The sequence below is a fragment of the Plecotus auritus genome, assembly GCF_963455305.1.
Source record: "Plecotus auritus genome assembly, chromosome: 3".
In the NCBI taxonomy this organism is placed as follows: Eukaryota; Metazoa; Chordata; class Mammalia; order Chiroptera; family Vespertilionidae; genus Plecotus; species Plecotus auritus.
In genome coordinates, this window is record NC_137772.1 from 101,636,809 (window position 1) to 101,649,344 (window position 12,536).

A 12,536-nucleotide genomic window follows, 5' to 3' on the forward strand; every position below is an offset into this window, starting at 1 on the left:
ATTGTTGCTGATCAAGTTCATCCTATCATGCTGATGGTGTATCCCAATGGAGATGAGTTCTTTCAACAAGACAATGCACCATGCCATGGTGCTCATATTGTGCACGAGTGGTTTCAAGAACATGAGGAGACTTTACCTTGCTTAGATGGCCCCCACAATCACCAGATCTCAATCCAATTGAGCATTTGTGGGACAAAGTTAAAAGAGCCATCAGGCAGCTGGTTCCATAACCATCAAATCTCACAGAACTGGGCAGTGCTATTCATCAGGCATGGTGTCAGATTCTTCGCATCACCTTTCAACATCTCATGGAGTCAATGCCAAGAAGAATCGCTGCAGTATTGAAAGCAAGAGGTGGCCCAACGAAGTACTGATGGGGTGGTCATAATAATCTGGCCACTCAATGTAGATTAGACCATCCTGCCCCAATACTTTACTTATTCTCTTTTTTTCAGTTATCATCCCCAAATATTACATTAGCAAGAATTAAAAATGAAACTCAAACTGGTCTACTAAAAACTTAGGGTTTCCAGAAGATGGTTGGTAAGGATTGAAGCAATTGATTGAGAGGACATTTTTTTTTATGCATGAAGTACAACAAGCCATGCTTTCCCTGTATTCATCTGTGCTTGCTAACACAGTCATGCCTTCCAGGCTCTCCACAAAGTGAGTGCTTGTACATAGGCTCTTTTCCACTTCTAAGGTGTGGCCAGAGTGAAAGAATATTACTTAGGTTGGCAAAAGACATAGTTATGTTAATTCCATATCAAAGCAAGAGGATAAGAATGAATTCATGTTCTTCTATTCCCATGACCCAAAAGGTCGTATTAAAACATACTCAGGTTGTATGTATCCCCATTCTCAATCTGCTAAAGTGCTCTAAAGGCTTCATCAAGCAAGAGACCTTTCTAGGGATAGCACCTAGAAAATGTCACTCAAAACAGGTCACAACCTCCCTTCCTGTTGGAAGGACAGCACATTTATTCAACACAAATTTAAGAGGTTTTATCTTTCCTATTTCTTTTTATTGGCATTTTCCAAGCAAGTTAATCTGAGCATGACATTTAAAGTGTAATTTGATTACTTTTATCTTCTTGGATTTTTTTCATTTGCTGTCAGGCATTGACAACTCTGTTACTCTGTGTCTGCTAAGTTTGCAAAGTGGTAATTTGACCTAATTCACTTGCAAATGCAAGGGAAAATAAAAACAATTGTCATAGCAACTGCCTTCTAGAATTTACCAAGAACTTCCCATTTACAAGGCACCGTGCTAAGTTCTTTTTAAAAATATATATATAATTTTATTGATTTTAGAGAGGAAGGGAGGAGGATAGAGAGATAGAAATGTCAATGATGAGAAAGAATCATTGATAAGCTGCCATCTGCATGTCTCTTACTGGGGATGGAGCCCACAACCTAGGCATGTGCTCTGACCAGGAATAAAACTGTAACCTCCTGGTTCATAGGTCAACACTCAACCACTGAGCAACACAACCAGTCTGTGCCAAGTTCTTTGTAGTTTATTATGTGAATTCATCACAATAAGGCAAACCAGGAAACAGCTCAATTTTGCTCCCATTACTGGCATGCTGCATCAAAGATTCCTGCCCCACCCCTGGACAATATCTCAAGCATCTCCCACCCTCTACATTCAGTTTAAAATTCACTCTTAGGAATTAAAGAAATCCAGTAGAGACATATCATACTCAGCCAGTCTAAAAAGTTAATTGCACCCATTGAAAGGCCTACAGCATTCAAGACTCACAACAGTATAGTGCACATAAACCACAAAAGACATTACATAAATCACAGAGCTCAGGTGATCTAGAAAATTGTATCTCTGAGCCCAACAAGATACCTTCATCATAAAGCCATTACAATAAATTTGGGAGTCATAGCAGAGCTACCTAATACACAGAGACAAAATGGAAAGACAAATAAATATCTATTATAATAAAAGCGTAATATGCTAATTAGACTGGACAGCTGAACGACCTTCTGGACATCACTCTGGAGGAAGCCATGGTGGCGGGAGCTGAGGCAGAGATGGTTAGGGGTGATCAGGCAGGCAAGCAAGCAGTTAGGGGTGATGAAGCAGGCAGGCAAGTGGTTAGCAGTGATGAGGCAGGCAGAAGAGCAGTTGGGGCGATCAGGCAGGCAGGCGAGTGGTTAAGGGCGATCAGGCAGGAAGGAGAGTGGTTAGGGGCGATCAGGCAGGCAGGAAGAGATGGTTAGGGGTTATAAGGCAGGCAGGAAAACAGGGGCGATCAGGCAGGCAGGCTGGTCAGTGGTTAGGAGCCAGCGGTCCCAGATTGTGAGAGGGTGCAGGCTGGGCTGAGGAATCTCCCCCCATGCACTAATTTTGTGTAGCGGGCCGCTAGTCCTCCTATCTAATAAAAGAGTAATATGCAAATTGACCATCACACCAAGACACAAGATTGCCATCCCCATGTGACCAAAGATGGCTGCCCCCATGTGGACACAAGATGGCCACCACAAGATGGCTGGCAGGGGAGAGCAATTGTGGGCAGTTGGGGGTGACCAGGCTGGCAGAGGAGGGCAGTTGGGGGAGACTAGGCTAGCAAGGGAGGGCAGTTAGAAGGGACACAGGCCTGCAGGGGAGGGCAGTTGAGGGGGACCAGGCCTGCAGGGGAGGGCAGTTGGGGGCGATCAGGCAAGCAGGGAGGGTAGTTAGGGGTGACCGGGCCAGCAGAGGAGGACAGTTGTGGGGGGACCAGGCCTGCAGTGGAGGGCAGTTGTGGGGGAGGGAGGAACCAGGCCTGCAGTGGAGAACAGTTGTGGGCGATCAGGCCAGCAGGGAGGGCAGTTAGGGGTGACCGGGCCAGCAGAGGAGGGCAGTTGGGAGGGACCAGGCCTGCAGTGGAAGGCAGTTGAAGGGGACCAGGACAGCAGGGGAGGGCAGTTTGGGGAGACAAGGCCTGCAGGGGAGGGCAGTTAGGGGTGACCAGGCCAGCAGAGGAGGTCAGTTGGGGGAGACCAGGCCAGCGCAGGGGAGGGCAGTTTGGGGGGACCAGTCCTGCAGGGGAGGGCAGTTGCAGGAGACCCAGGCCTGCAGGGGAGGGAAGTTGGGGAGGACCAGGCCAGCAGGGAGGGAAGTTAGGGGTGACTGGGCCAGCAGAGGAGGGAAGTTGTGGTGGGGACTAGGACAGCAGGGGAGGGCAGTTGGGGGAGACCAGGCTTGCAGGGGAAGGCAGTTGTGGGTGATCAGGCCAGCAGGGAGGGCAGTTAGGGGTGACTGGGCCAGCAGAGGAGGGCAGTTGGGAGAGACCAGGTCTGCAGAGGAGGGCAGTTGTGGGCAATCAGGCCAGCAGGGAGGGCAGTTTGGGGTGACCGGGCCAGCAGAGGAGGGCAGTTGGGGGAGACCAGGCCAGCAAGGGTGGACAGTTTGGGGGGGAGCCAGGCCTGCATGGGAGGGCAGTTGGGGGGGACCAGGCCTGCAGGGAGGGTAGTTGGAGGGGGCATGGCCTGCAGGGGAGGGCAGTTAAGGGTGACCGGGCCAGCAGGGAAGGGCAGTTGGGGGCAATCAGGCCTGCAGGGGAGGACAGTTAGGGGCGACCAGACTGGCAGGGGAGGGCCTTTAGGGGTGACCAGGCCTGTAGGGGAGGTCAGTTAGAGGCAATCGGGCTGGCCGGGGAGCAGTTAGGTGTCGATCAGGCTGGCAGTGGAGTGGTTAGGGGTGATCAGGCTGGCAGGCAGAAGCGGTTAGGGGCAAACAGGCAGAGGCAGGCAAGCGGTTGGGAGCCAGCAGTCCTGGATTGTGAGAGGGATGTCCGACCACCCGTTTAGGCCTGATCCCGGTGGGACATCTGGGCAGTCGGACATCCCTCAAGGGGTCCCAGATTGGAGAGGGTGTAGGCTGGGCTGAGGGATACCTCCCCCATGCACAAATTTCATGCACCAGGCCTCTAGTCTATATATATAAAAGGCTAATATGCAAAGTGTCCCCTCGGGAGTTTGCCCGTGAGACTAAAAGTTTGATCTCTTGCTATGACGTGCACTGACCACCAGGGGGCGGCACAAAATATGGCAGGTGACCAGCAGTGGCGGTGGGGCGCTGACCGAAAAAGGGAAGGAGGAAGCTAGGAGGCAGGGAGGCAGGGGGAACTGTGTGATGGCAGCACGCATGGCAAGGAAAGGAGGGGGCAGGGAGGCAGGGGAGGGAAGGAAACCATTGTGGTGGCAGTGTGTGGGTGGTGAGGGAAAGAGGAGGCAGGGAGGCAGGGGAGGGAAGGAAACCATTGTGGTGGCAGTGTGCGGGTGGTGAGGGAAGGAGGAGGCAGGGAGGCAGGGAGACGGAGAATCTGATCATCCCTGATCACCAGCCAGGCCTAGGGACCCTACCCATGCACGTTTTCATGCACTGGGCCTCTAGTGTTTCAAATAAAAGAACAAGATAAATCTCCAGAAAAAAAATTAAATGAAATGAAAGCAACCAAAATACCAGATAGAGTTTAAAACAATGGTTATAAAGATGCTCAAGGACCTTATGAAAAAAATGGATGACCTAAGTGAGAACTTTACAAAATGTAAGCATTAAAAATGGCATAGAGTCTTAGCAGGTTGGTCAGTTGGTTGGACAACATCCTGTGCACCAAAGAGTTGCCACTTTGATTCCAGGTCAGGGCATATGCCCAGATTGCTGGTTTGATCCCCAGCAGGGGCCATGCAAGAGGCAGCCAATAAATGTTCTACTTTTGCATTGGTGTTTCTCTTTCTCTCTCTTTCTCTTTTTCTCTCTCTCTCTCCCTCTCCCTTCCTCTCTATCTAAAAATCAATAGAAATATATTTTAAATGACATAGAAACCATAAAAAATAACCAGTCCAGAAATAAAGAATACAATATCTGAAATGAAGAATACACTAGAAGGAATCAACATCAGGTTAGATAAAGCAAAGAATCAAATCAGCAATATAGAGGAGAAGATAAAAATAGGTACCCAGACAGAGCCTCTAAAAAGTTATTTTTTTTAAAAGGAGAATATCTAAGGAACCTCAAGGAAAACAACAAGTGTAACAACATTTGCATCATCAGGATACCAGGAGAAGAGAGTGAGCAAAGGATAGAGAACCTGTTTGAAGAAATAATGGCTGAAAACTTCCCCAACCTGGTGAAGGAAAACGTGGCACAAGTTCAGGAAGCACAATCAAGATGAACCCAATGATACCCAGAACTAGTCACATCATAATTAAAATGGCAAAGTTAAAGACAAAGAGAGAATCTTAAAAGCAACAAGAGAAAAACAATTGGTTACCTACAAAGGAACTCCCATAAGAGTGTCAGCTGATTTCTCAACAGAAACCCTTCAGGCCAGAAGGTATTGCCATAAAATATTCAAAGTGATGAAAAGCAAGTACCTACAACCAAGACTACTTATCCAGAAAGTCTATCATTTAAAATTAGAGGTGAAATAAAAGGTTTTCCATACCAAAGAAAAAGCTAAAGGTGTTCATTACCACGAAACCAGTATTGAAAGAAATGTTAAAGGGTCTACTTTAAGAAGAAGAAAAACAAAAAGAAATCAGGAGAGGGAGGAACATAGTATTAAAAAATACAACGACAATAAATAAGTACTATCAATACTAACCTTAAATGTAAATGGATAAAATGCTCCAATTAAAAGACATAGGATAGTTGAATGGATAAGAAAATTGACCCATATATATTCTGTCTATGAGAGACCCACCTCAGAACAAAAGATTCACAGACTAAAAGTAAAGGGTTGGAAAAAATATTCCATGCAAATGCAAACAACAAAAAGCTGGGATAACAATACTTATATTTGATAAAATAGACTTTAACATAAAGACCATGACAGGAGACAAAAGTCCCTACATAATGCTAAAAGGATCAATCCAACAAGAGGATATAACTCTTGTAAACATATACGTACCCAACATAGGAACACTGAAATATATAAAGAGAATCGTGGTGGGCATTAAGGGAGAGATCAATAGCAATACAGTCTTAGTAGAGGATTTTAACACCCACTGTCATCAATGGATAGATCTTCCAGACAAAAAAATCAACAAGGCAACAGCAACCTTAAATGACACACTGGATCTGATTAATTTAACTGATATTTACAGAACATTTCATCCCAAAACAGAATATACATTCTTCTCAAGTGCACAAGGAACATTCGCAAAGTTAGACCACATGTTAGGACACAAATAGGTTAAATCACCCTGTTCAGGGAGTTAAGAAAACAGAAACCCAAATAATGCCATTTGTGCCAGTCAAATCCAAGAAGAGATGAAGTCAGGGTAACAAATAACAAAAACCCCATTAAAGTCAGACAGACCCCAGATAAAAGTAAAACAGACCAAAGAATATACTGAGCCAAAACTCCTGAATACACTCATTTTGATGCATCAGCATTTTATAAACATACCTGAAAAGCTGAAAAATATTCTGCTGAAACCCTCTCCTAAGATTCTCACCTGCAGGGGAAAAAAATGATTAAAAGCCCTCAGGACAGATACAGTGCAGGCTCACTCCAGAGCATATCAATGCCTCCTCGCAGGCATGAACATTGCACTTCCTCCTAAACTCTAAGGGTTCCCACAAGACTTGCAGCTCATCCAGGACTTACCCTCTGGCCCTGTCCCCAAGGTCTCCTTTTCCTCTAACTTTCTAGTGATCCAAGAGCCTTGGCTCACTTCTATCTCTATGATATTCCCTTCCCACTAAGCTAACAGCAGCTCCACCTTGGCTTACTTCTTTCCTATAACATTTGTGGAGAGCCAAAGCAGAGCACCACCTAAGCTCTGTCCTGTTGCTTCTTCTACTCTAAGCCCTTTCTTTGTTTCTCTGTCACCAGCTCTAATAAACAAACTCTCAAAATCACCTGGACACATGTTGTGAAATCTTTCTTACATGAAGTCAAGAACCCACACACTAAAGATTGGCCAGGGCAGACCCCTCCAAGCCAGTTCATGTCTGGTAACAAAATCATATCAAGAACTTTCTCTGACGACAATGATATGAAAATAGAATTCAACTACAATTTAAAAAAAAACTGAAAAACATTCAAACACATAGCAGCCTAACATCATGTTATTAAACAATGAATGGGTTAATGAGGTCAAAGAAGAAATAAAAAGCTACCTGGAAACAAATGAAAATGAACACACAACAACCCAAAATCTATGGGACACAGAGGAAATAGTACTGAAATGAAAATTCATAGCATTACAGGCCTACCTCAAAAAGCAAGAAAAATCTCAAATAAACAATATAACCTTAAACCTAAAAGAACTAGAAAGAGCCCAGAGTACATAGAAGGAAGAAATAATAAAAATCAGAGTGGAAATAAATGACATAGACTGTAAAAATATAATATAAAAGATCAATGAAACAAAGCTAGTTCTTTGAAAATATAAACAGGATTGATGAACCTTTAATCAGACTCACCATGAAAAAAAGAGAAAGGACACAAATGAATAAAATCAGAAATGAAAGAAGTGAAGTGACAACTGACATCACAGAAATACAAAGGTTTATAAGAAAATGCTATCTGACAACAAATTGGAAAATCTGTGTGAAATGGAAAAATTCCTATAAACATACAATCTTCTAAATTTGAATCAGGAAGAATCAGAAAACCTAAATAGACCAATTACAACTAATTAAATAGAAGTAGTAATCAAAAGTCCTGGACCAGATGGTTTCATGGGTGAATTTTACCAAAAATTCAAAGAACTAAAATCTACCCTTCACCAACTATTCCAAAAAATTCAAGAAGCAGGAAGATTTTCAAGCTTTTTTTTTTTTTTTTTAATATGTCTTTATTGATTTCAGAGAGGAAGGGAGGAGACAGAGAGAAACATCAATGATGAAAGGGAATCATCAATCATCTGTGTCTTGCACACCCCACACCAGGGATTGAGCCTACAATCCACGCATGTGCCCTGACCAGGAATCAAGCCATGACTTCCTAGTTCATAGGTCAATGCTCAACCACTGAGCCACACCGGTTAGGCCAAACTTTTTTATGAGACCAGCATTACCCTAAATCCAAAAACAGATAAAGAGCCAAAACCGGTTTGGCTCAGTGCATAGAGCGTCAGCCTGCGGACTGAAAGGTCCCGGGTTTGATTCCGGTCAAGGGCATGTAACTCGGTTGCGGGCACATCCCCAGTAGGAGGTGTGCAGGAGGCAGCTGATCGATGTTTCTCTCTCATCGATGTTTCTGACTATCTATCCCTCTTTCTTCCTCTCTGTAAAAAATCAATAAAATATATTAAAAAAAAAAAAAAAACAGATAAAGATGTGACAAAAGAAAAACATTATAGGTCAGTGTGCCTGATGAACATAGATGCTAAAATCTTCAACAAAATATTAACAAACCATATAGAGAAATACATTAGAAAGATTACACACCATAATCAAGTGGGACTTATTCCACGAATGCAAGGTTGAGAAATATTCACAAATCAATAAATGTGATACATTACAGAAACAAAAAAAGGATTAAAAATCATATTATTATATTAATAGATGCAGAAAAAGCATTTGATAAAATCCAGCACCGTTTATGATAAAAATTCTCAGCAAAGTGGGAATAGAGGGATCATACCTAAACAAAATAAAGTCCATATATGACAAACCAACAGCAAACATCTTACTCAATTGGGCAAAAAATAAAAATGTTTCCCTTAAGATCAGGAACAAGACAAAGATGTCTGCTTTCACCACTCTTATTTACCATAGTACTGAAAGTCTTAGCCACATCAATCAGATAAGAAGAAGAAATAAAAGGCTTCCAAATTGCAAAGGAGGCACTAAATTGGCATTATTTGCAGATGACATAATATCATATATAGAAAATCCTAAAGACTCCACCAAAAAACTACCAGATTTAATAAATGAATTTGACAAAGTAGCAGAATGCAAAATTAATACCTAGAAATCAGTGACATTTTTATACACCAATATTAAAAACAGAAATTAAGAAAACAATTTCATTTACTACTGCAAAAACAACAAAAAATAAGGTACTTAGGAATAAATTTAACCAAGGAGGTAAAAGACCTGTACTCGTAAAATTATAGGACATTAAAGAAAGAGATTGAGAACACAAATAAGTGGAAGCATATACCATGTTCATGGATTAGATGAATTAAATCATGAAAAGGTCCACACTACCCAAAGCTACTTATAAATTCAAAGCAATTCTTATTAAAATACCAATGGCATACTTCACAGATCTAGAGCAAATATCCCAAAAATTGATATGAAACTAAAAAAGACCCTGCAAAGCCTCAGCAATTTTGCAAAAGAAGAACAAAGTTGGAGGGATCAGAATACCTGACATCAAACTATACTATAAGGCCATAGTAATAAAAACCAGCCTGATACTGGCATAAGAACAGCATACAGAGCAATGGAATAGAACACAGAACCCAAAAATACACACATGCCTTTATGGTCAATTAATATTTGACAAAGGAGGCAAGAGCATACAATGGAGTAAAGACAGTCTCTTCCATAAATGGTGTTGGGGAAATTGGACAGGTACATGCAAAAAAAATGAAACTAGACCACCAATTTACACCATACACAAGTATAAACTCAAATTGGATGAAAGACTTAAATGTAAGTCACAAGACCTTAAAAATCCTGGGAGAAACCATAGGCAGTAAAATCTCAGACATCTTTCATAGCAATATTTTTGCTGACATATCTCCTTAGCAAGGGAAAAAGAAAAAAAATAAACAAATAGGACTATATCAGACTAAAAAGCTTTTGCACAGCAAAAGAAACCATAAACAAAATGAAAAAGGGACCCACTGTATGGGAGAACATATTTGCCAAGGATACATCTGATAAGGGGTTAAATTCCAAAATATATAAAGAACTTATTCAACCAACACCAGGAAGAGAAATAATCCAATGAAAAAATGAGCAAAGGACATGAATAGACACTTCTCCAAAGAAGACATGCAGATGGCCAGTAGACATATGAAAAATGTTCAACATCACTAATCATCAGAAAGATGCAAATTAATGAAATATCACCTCACACCTGCCAGAATGGCTATCATCAATAAATCAATAGGCAACAAGTGCTGGAGAGGATGTGAAGGAATGGGAACCCTAGTGCACTACTGGTGTGAATGCAGACTGCTACAGCCACTATGGAAAACAGTATGGAGTTCCCTAAAAAATTAAAAATAGAGCCCTGGCCAGTGGTTATAGCGTTGTCCATCTATCGGAGGCTCATGGGTTAAATTCCCTGTCAGGCCACATGCCCAGGTTGAGGGTTTGATCCCTGCTTGAGACATGGGTATGAGGGAACAGATAGATGTTTCTCTCTCACATCTATGTTTCTCTGTCCATTCTTCTCTCTAAAGTCAATAAAAGCATATCCTCAGATAAGGATTTTTTAAAAAATTTTTAAATGAAGCTGCCTTATTACTCAACAATCCCACTTCTGGGAATATATCAAAAGAAACATGAAACACTAATTTGAAAGAATACATGCACCCCTATGTTCATTGCAGAATTATTTACAATAGACAAGATCTGGAAAAAACTCAAGTGCCCATCAGTAGATGAATGGATAAAAAAGCTGTGGTACATTTACCATAAAAAAAGAAGGACATCTTACCTTTTGTGACAGCATGGATGGACCTAAAGATTATTATGCTAAATGAAATAAGCCAGTCAGGGAAAGACAAATGCCATATGACCTCACTTATATATGGAATTTAGTGAATGAAATAAACTGATGAACAATATAGAAACAGCAGCATGTATACATGGAACAGAATGACATCTCTCAGTGGGGAGGTGTTTGGTGGGCTGGATGAAAGAAGGTAAAGCAATTGCCCAAAAACATAGCATAACACATAGACACAGACAACAGTGTGGTGATAGCCAGAGGGAAAGGGCATTGGGAGGTAGGTGGAGATGGGCCAAGGAGGGAAATGGGGATGGACAGAGACTTTGGGATGATGGGTGCACAATGTGCAGGTGATGTTTTATTGAGTTGTACACTTGAAACCTGTATGGTTCTGTGTAAACCAATATCACCCAAATAAATTGAATTAAAAAATAAACAACATCAGTTAATACATTCAAAAATATCAAATCAACACTTTTGCTTCGTTGCTTTTTGTTACGAGAGATTATGAATCTGTAGTTGGTTGAATCAAGTGTGTTCATCTGCTAAACGGGCAATAAATTTGTGTCACAGATTTCCTGGGAAGAACAAGCAAGATTCATTACTAAATACTGATTGTGTATTAAGCACTGCTCTACCTTTCTCTAAATTCTCACAACCAATTTAAGGATAGGGTTAGGGTTTAGGTACTTCTACTATTCCCTTCTTTTAAAATTTATTTTTCAATTACAGTTGGCATGCAATCTTAGAATAGTTTCAGGTGTACAATATAGTGATTAGGCAATTATATAACTATTCCCTTTTAACAAGGGAAATGAGGAACAATGGGTTAAGTAATCTGCAGAGCCAGACTTTCAATGTGGGCAGTCTCAACCAGAGACTGCGGTGCCTTAGCCACAGTCCTGCATTGTGTGGTTAAAAAAAAAAAAAGGAAGCCCTGGACTTATAAGCTATACAGTGCAGGACATTCAACAAAAGGATAATAACACTGACCACTCCCAGAAAAAGATGCTCCCTGCTGCGAGAGCAGGAGCAAGTAGGCATACACAGGAGGGTGAGGGACCAGCAGCCCATCAGCAGGAAGTCAGACTCACATCTGTAACTCCAGCGAGGTTCCAGATCCCTGGACACCAACCCCATGTGTGACCTCTAGAAGGTGAACTATCCTGGAGAGATCCAGGATATCTTCTCTGCTGACATGGGAATACAGGGAAGAGAACAAGGAGAAATAAAGAGAAATGTACGTATTATCTATTGCAGGCTTGCTGCATTTTGCTTCAAAATGAAAATGTGACATTCACTCACTCAGTCTGAGACAATTTTAGAATCACATCCATAGCAGGGTGCTATTGCTAGAAAATACAGAAATTGAGATGTGTTCATGGTTCAGCTTGTTCTTTATTTAGCGAATCATTTCGGGAGAAGCTTGAGGCTTCTGGGTAGATAAATTTTTTTCCCCTGCTTGTCTCACTTTTAGGTTTCTTGCTATGGGAGTGTGATATGTGTGTGTGTGTGTGTGTGTGTGTCTGTATTTTACCACATAATGGTCCTTGCGCTTCCAAACAATCTCACAAACTCATAATGATGTCCATGCTGCTGGTTTGTCGACCATGTTTTGAAGAGCAAAGATTTACAGGGTTCTTATTTTAAGGCTTAAATGAGAATATGCACATAAAGTTGTCAGCAAAGTACCCGGCACACAGTAATATAGAATTAGTATTTGTATTATCATCATCTCTAAATTATTGGGTGGCTTAAATGTAGTGGTTAGATAGGCTGTAAAATTTTTCATAATGTCCTGAAAAGTTCTTGAAAGAGCATGGTAATGGTCAGCATAGCATGGCATAATGAAAGGAGCATTAGTATTAACCTCAAATGATCTGGACT